General features: G+C 53.4%; 1 protein-coding gene across 4 annotated transcripts in view; it reads left to right on the top strand.

Moving 5' to 3' along the window:
* The window catches only part of DISC1 (DISC1 scaffold protein), a 311,563-nt gene that overhangs the window by 141,768 nt on the left and 162,291 nt on the right, over positions 1–7,504 (top strand). The gene's annotated exons all lie outside the window — the stretch shown is intronic.

Here is a 7,504-nt window from a genome sequence, read left to right as displayed (position 1 = left end):
ACAGTGGAGAGAGGGGAACCCAAAGGGACACGCAAACAGGAGTCAGAGCTGCAGGTGCCACAGGTGTGATGCCAGGAGAGGGTCAACGCTGCTCGGCTAGCACTTGAAAGGCTCCCTGCCTGGCATGGTTGAGAACATGGGTCCACCGTCTGCGTGTCGGTGCTGAGCCTTACTCAGCCACTCACCGGCTGATCTGGGGACGGGATGATACTGGAGGTAGTTTCCGCTAGGCCTGTATGTGGACGGGCCTGGGCAGTGCCTGCTGATCTGTTAAGGGGACTGCTGCCTCCCGGAGGCCCTGACTGCCCATCCTGATACATCTTAGAGTGGCCCGTGGTGGCTTCTCTCCTACACACATGTCACGTCCTTGCCAGCCCATACACTGAGCTCTGGGTGCTGCTCTAGGGAGTCGCTTGGGGCCCTCTCATGTCTCTTCTAGCCCTAATGCTTCCTGCCGTTATTCGCCCGGGCCCAGCTGATGGAGAAGGGGTGAGGCCTGGACTGTGGCCTGGTGTCAGCCACGGGAAGCTGCCCCAACGTGCCTGTGTTCTGGCCGCTGGGCTGCGGGGCGGGCTGCTCTTAGCGTCGGCACTCTGGCTGAGGACACTCAAACTCAGGAGGTGTCCCTGGCCACGCAGCTGGCAGGGGCCGTCTTGTACCCACCTGTGGCTGCCGTGGGTTCAGACCACTGAGACAGAATTCCCTCCCAGAGCCAAGAAAGTCATTCCTCGACTAATCCTTCTTCCTCATTTGAAATAAAGAACTCCGTGGCAGCGGCTGATGGAGCTGGGCTCTGAACCGATCCTTTTCTTAGTGTTTCTGAGTGCCCAGGGAGTCAGAATGGCTGCAGCTGGATGCTGACAGAGCAGGACGTGGGAGGGACGGAGCCACTTAGATGACAGGCTTCTCCAATGTCCCTCACTCCGCCCCGGGTTCTAAGCCCCGGGCTTCCACGTGCACCGTGATTTCTCCCGCTTGTCTCTGCCACGTGGGGCTGAGGGGATGCCTTCATGCACGGAGCATGCCCCCACCGCGCGACGCCCCGCCAATCTTCCCTGCCGTGCAGACGCTGCCCATCCTCAGTGAAGGGTAGTGGCGTGGGGGTCAAGTGTGGCACTCGGGAAGGAGGCCGTTCCCATGTTCCTCTTGGGCCACATCCCTGGTGGGAGGTGCGGGTGTTTATTGGGCGTGAATGGAGGAGAGGGTGGTGTGGCCCATTGCCTGTGTCCCCTGGTGCCAAAGGCTCATCTCCCCCTGGCTCCCACTGGTCCTGTGCACCTGGACAGCCAGGGAGATCTCCGTGTCCTGCATGCCCTGCACAACCCTGCATGGCCCCAACTGGCCCGCGTGGCCCCAAGTGGCCCTGAACAGTCCCATGTGGCTCTGCGTGCCATGCACATGGCCGACCATGAAGGAGGCAGGACCGAGGAATGTGGCAGTGCGCGTGATGCTGCAGAGGCCCCACTGGGGGGTCTTACCGTCCATGGGGCCGGCGCACTGAGTTTTCTCCTCAGTCTCAGCTTCTGGGACTCCCTGTGACCTGTGGGAAAGGTTCTGGCTGCTCAGGGACAGCCCTGCTTGAAGGTTTGGAAGAAACACATCACATCTATTTACGCGCCATTGGCACAAACTGAGACACAAACCCGACCACGAAGCTGGGCCGGGTCTTGCTTGGGGAATCTGGGAGTCAGGCTGCATGGCCGGGCTGGGGCGGGTGGTAAAGCTGGGGGCTGCCCTGGGCTCCCCAGAGAGGTGTTGGCTCTGGGTGTGCAGGTGTCCCCATCACACGTGTGCACAGCTCTGCAGCGTACACGCCTGGCTGCTGTTGGGCCCTTGCAGGTGAGGTTCGACATGATGAAACTCAGTGTCTCACCTCTGGCCCTGTCCTCTCAGATATGGACCTGCTTAGAGCAGGGGCACCCAGCGAGGCAGTGAGGCCCGAACGGGAAATCAGAACTCGAGATCTGGGAGGGGTGCAGCGAAGGCCCCAGGAGGGCTGCCTGGAGCGCTGTGTGCCACCTGTGTCCTGTCACTGTGTCCAGGGGCTGCCCAGCAGGGCATCCAGAGACTGCAGGGCCACTGCCCCTATGCCCGAGCAGCCTCTAGGGGCCTTGTCCGCTTCTGGGCTGTCCCTCTCCTCTGTCATGCCGCCACCTGGTAGGTTTGTCAAACGTGGCTTGTTCGACTGAGAGCATTAGAGGTCACTTGGAGGGCGAGGGGGGCTCTGCGTGTGTAAAACTGACAATGGAGGGGTTCTGACCTCTTTCTCTCAAAGCAGACTTGCTGCTTTTCCTCGGAGGTGAGGAGGATTTGCCCCAGCATGTGGGTGCAGTGAGGTAGCATCTGACAGGTCTGCAGCCAGGCTTTGGGGTGCAGGCAGTGCCCTGGGTATGGGGACCACTGCAGGGGCGTCCGCTCGACTTGCATTTATTCTCTCTGCTGTGCTTCATTAAGCTGGTGTGATAACCATGCTCACTTTTTAATTTTTTACAGTAACCTGATAAAATTATTGGGCAATAAACACACTTTATGCCATTTTGCCGATGAGGCTGCTGAGGGTCTGAGTTCGCACAGTCGTAAGTGTCCCAGCATCGTTGGTGCATGTTTGATAGCGGGGAGGAGAGAAATGGCCAGCCCGGACAGCCTCCCCTTCCCTGGGAAGCCGTCATTACCAGCCATGAGAAAAGCCTCAGCTACTCTCTGGGAAGGACAGAGAGGGCTGGCCATGAAGGAAGGGGATGCGAGACTCCTCCCTCCATCCGCTGGGTACGGATGCTGCTCCCAGGGAACACGAGGCCCGACGAAGCAGGGCCCTTCTCCCCTCTTTTTTTTTTTTTTTTTAAATTGAGTAAATTTGAGAAACTTGAGGGTGAAGTCCTATGTAACAGATTAGAAGGAAGATTCTCTTCTGTACTGGAGTGAAATGGACTGATTTTTAAATGTCAGAACAAGGGAGGGTAAAAAAGTAGATATAAATTTTTAAGACTATTTTAGTATTTTGCAAATTCTTTGTGCTTTTTTTCTTTAATAAACTTAAAATATGGATCTAATTATTATTATTTAGGTAGCTCTCTTTCTTTTGTTATAAGGCATATGTGCTCACCGGGGAGGCGGGGGGAAGAGAGAGTGAGAGAGAGGAAACACCTCCTAGGAGGGGATGGCCACCCTGCATCCCCTTCTCCTCCTCCCAGGGTTCTGGGCATGTGGATGCACCTGGCATGATTTTCACACGGTCAGGTCCAGGACTTGAACTACCAAGTGGCCTTGTGGGATCCAGCCACCCTAACTTCCATGCCGCCTGCTGGCCCCTAGATAGCTCTTTTTTGGAGACTGGTAATTGGTGTTTCCACCCTTTCCTCTTTTACTACGTAGGAGTCAAAGTACTGGTTCCGACTGGAGCTTCTTGAGTCCTGGAAGCCAGGCGACCACCGCCTTGAAGTGATCAGCTAGTCAGAACGCCGGGACTGGGAGCCAGCTGTCACAGCCTGGTTGCCTGGGGCCTATGTCACAGCTTTCCTCTGGTCACCTTCAATTTTTGGTTTCCATTAATGTCACCCTGAGAACTGTTTTATACTGAATTTCTTTGCAATTTTGGTGTCTTCTATATTCCTGCTAGTCAGATTTTCTCATTCCTCATTCTTTCCTGCTGGTAAGATGTCTGTTAGTCTTTCCTGCCTTAACTTTTCAGGTGTTAATTTATCCTCCAGAATAGACCCTCCAGCTCTGGAGGGCTGGAGAAGTACAGAGGTTTAGAGATCTTCAGAAGATGGGAACTCAGGGACCAGCAGATGGTGTTATGCTTATGTTGCCGGACTCCTACAGAGTGGACTGCAGTTCGAGTCCCGAACCCAGTGGCTTAAAATTCATGCCAGGCGCATGTGCGTGTGTGCCCAAAGACCCAGGAGAATGGAGGAGAAGGGACTGCTGTGTGGCCATCCCTCCAGGGGGGTGATTTTTCACCTTCTGTTTCTCTCTGTCTCCAGCAAGCTCACATGACCTATAGGAAAAATCTCTCTCAGAAAGAGGAAGGGACTCCGCTGTTCTCAGGAAGCACCCCAGGACGGCGGTGTGGCTGCTGAGACGGCCCCAGGCAGAGCCTCTGGTTTCTGCCCTGTGTCTCGTATGAAGGGCCTTCAAAATATTCATGTCAAATTGTGTGTTATGAAAAAAATAGAAGTAAGGACTTCTGAATGTTTTCCACCAAGACAAACTCCTGGCCTCTGTAGTCCCACGGACGTCGGACGTCGGGTTGTTTTGTCAAGCGCTGGCCCCCACTGCCACCGTCTCAGCTTCCTCTCGGAGCCGCATCGATGAGGGTGTTTCAGTTCCTGATTCAGCCACCTGTGTGGTCAGCTGGGTTGTTTCTTATTATTCAGTCATTGAGCTCGTCATGGTCTGTTTTCCCGTTCTTCATCCAGTAAACGTTCCATCTTTACTCCGGCAAAAACCTTTCAGAGAATGAAATTGACAATATTCCCCAGTTTTAGGAATCAGCGAACTGCTGCTTGGTCAACAGATTTTGAAAGCAGCCTGGGGAAATGCAAGGTTACAATGGACGCCGCAGACGTGGACCGCACATATGCTTGTTCGTAGCCAGATGGCCGATAATTAAAGTTGATTCAGAAACGCAGAATAAACCCAAAGCAGAAAGTACAGCCTTCTGGCAAATTTCATAGCTATGGAAAGCATACATGCTTAGAAATTTAGGAGAAAGACTATATATAAATCAGTATTAAATAAAAAATGCAACCAGTTCAGAGTATTTCTTGAACACCACGGAGGTATATTACTTATTAAATCATCAGATTAGGGGAGCAGGGATTAAAATAGAAATATGAAATTGCCTTTGGATCACTTAGCAGAATAAATCTGGAGGAAGGATCATTTTCCGCTTGGATGAAATTACAGTGTTTTAGGGACTGAACTCAGGAGTTTCGTGGAAAAAGCTCTGGAGTCTAATTACTGAGATCCTGTTGGAATGTTTAAGTGCATTTGGGTGCTGAGAATAGTTGAAAATGGGTGCCAACCTGGTTACTGTCTCCAAACATAAGAAGCTGGAGATTTATAGCCTTATTGTGTATTAAAAAAAGATATCATTGAACTTCGAAGAAAGGGGTAGAGAGTAGTCGAACCTGAACTGTTAGTATCTGGGTGTTAGTTGTTGACTTCCTCTCTGACTCCTTTCTTTCTAGACAACCAGAACCTCTCGCAGACAGACGTCTGTAAGTCAAAATGTTCCTGGCACTGCATTGTAGTTTCGGTTTGGAATAAGATTACTTGAAAGGCAGAGAGATCTGGTTGAATTAACACTTGGAGTATTTGGATAAGCCAAATACCAAGTTAATCAGTTGAAAATAAAGCTGTGAGTTCTGATGCAAGTGAACTTAGACGCAAGCTGTCGGCAGTTTCCCGGTGGGCGTGGGAGCTGCGGAGAGCTGGCCGGTGAGGGCCGCCCCATCGCACCGTGCCACTGCGTGAGTGCAGCTCAGGGCCTTCCCCGTGCTCAGCGCCTTCAACCAGCACCTCGACCACAGCAGGTCTCTTCTGAGACGGGGTTGGGCATTCTGTGTTCTCTCGCTCGTCCCTTTTAAAAAAGAGTAATCATACGAGGTAGACGGACGCTTTGCATTAGAAACAGTTCAGGGTCATGTACAATATGACGTCTCATCAGTTTGCTAAGTAAGCTGGGGAAGCTGGACGTTCCTGAAGACTTGAGAGTGGTGTCCCGGTGACAGTTTAGACACGGGAGTCTCAGAGAGAGATGCCGTGAGGCTGTGAGTGGCAGATGTGTCCACGTCCAGAGAGAGAATCGGAGGACTAAACGCCCAGGTGTGTCCCAGCCCATATTGTGCTTTGACTCGTTCATCTCCCGTGCCCGTCCAGAGGGCGGCAGCCGGCGTGCTCACCCTGCGTGCTCACCCCGCGTGCTCACCCCGGTTCCCTGTGGGGCCTGCTTTCCCTCACACTGGTTCTTGTTGTGGGGCAGACTCGGCGCTTGTCTGACATCCATAAAAACCCTCTAGTCCTCGCCTTCCAGGACCCATGAGAGACCCTCTACTCGAGCACGAGGGTGAGTGTCTGCCCCGTGCCCACCACACCGCCACTCCCGTCCTGCCCCGGGAGCTGGCCCGAGGGGCTGGGAGGGGCTGGAGCTTCTACCTCTCGGCCAACCTGCCCACTGCCACACCATCCCACCGCCCCACGGGAGGGGGCTTGGAGAGCTGGTCCACGTGCTCTAAGCCAGTCGGAGGGCTCGCTCTGCTGGGCGTGTGCCCCGCTGTGCCTTCTGGGATCACTGGGTCTAGAGGAGTCATGGCAGTGTCACCAGTGCCCCAGGGATGCCCCGCTGGTGAGCGGTCACATTATCAGCTGTGAGGACGGAAGGGTCTGAGGCAGGGAAAAGGCCAAGCAGACGCCCGTTTCCTGGAGCTGTTGCCACTGTCACTTTCTGATCCCCTGGTCTGTGGACAGGAGGTTCAGCGGGGCAGTAATTGGCAGGGCTGTTAATGCCAACAGACCTCTGTGTTTTGTTTAAATTTAAGGCCTCAGTGGCACCTGTGCTACGAGAGCCGTCCTCTTGCCCTTTCTGTCATTTCTCGTTTGCTTCAGGAGCAATCTCATTCTTATGTTTTAAAAAAGTTTATTTATTTCATTTCTCTTATGAGGGAGAGAGGGAAGGGAAGAGGGTGTGAGCGAGGGGTACCACTACTGCAGCTCGTGCCAGTGCGGCCGCCTTCCCCGCCTCCCGGCCTGCGGCATCATGGCACATGCCTGGCGTGTCTTAGGGCAACCTGGGTCCTAGTCCTGATCACCCCGTGGCTCCAGCAGGCAGACCATGTGCCACTGCCTGTGCTCAGCCGGGCCTCTCGTTCCTAACCCGATCGTTACTGGACAAGGGGCAGAGAAGAGGGGCGGGGAGAAGGCGGTGTGGACATGAAATGGATACCTCTCCTCCTCTGCAGCTGTTTGCTAAAATGGGACTTTTGCAAGCGTCAAGAAGGCCCTCCGCACAGCTCCACTCTGATGGCCAAGAGGTGCCTGTCTTGCCAAGGAAAAAGGACAGGACACTGGCTTGTATTTCCACCTGTCATTGGTGGTATGTGGCCCTTGATATAACATGTGTGCTTTTAAATTTTCTAAATCTCTACAAATAAAATAAAGTTAGCAAAAGAATTTTTGAAACATCTATTTATTTCTTCCATGGGCAAGAGAGAGAGAAAGAGAGAGGGACAGGGAGGGCACCCCTAAGAGGGTCTCAATGCATGGTCCACCCAGCTACGTGCCCGGCGTGCTCACAGAGGTCTCCAGACGCAGACCTGGACGCACCTGCCCCAACGTGGGCCAGCCTCAGAGAGTGTTATGTTTTATTCTGTGCCACTCTTGGCCCCAAGAAGTAAAAGAATTTTCAATGTAGAACACAAAAGAATCGTGACTGGCCAGCTTTGAAAGTTCTTAGAAATAATCTAGTCCAACTTTGTCATTTACGGGTTAGAGGAGGAAGCGT

The sequence above is a fragment of the Tupaia chinensis genome, unplaced genomic scaffold, assembly GCF_000334495.1.
Source record: "Tupaia chinensis unplaced genomic scaffold, TupChi_1.0 Scaffold000161_1, whole genome shotgun sequence".
In the NCBI taxonomy this organism is placed as follows: Eukaryota; Metazoa; Chordata; class Mammalia; order Scandentia; family Tupaiidae; genus Tupaia; species Tupaia belangeri.
This window is presented reverse-complemented; position numbering and strand designations above follow the sequence as displayed.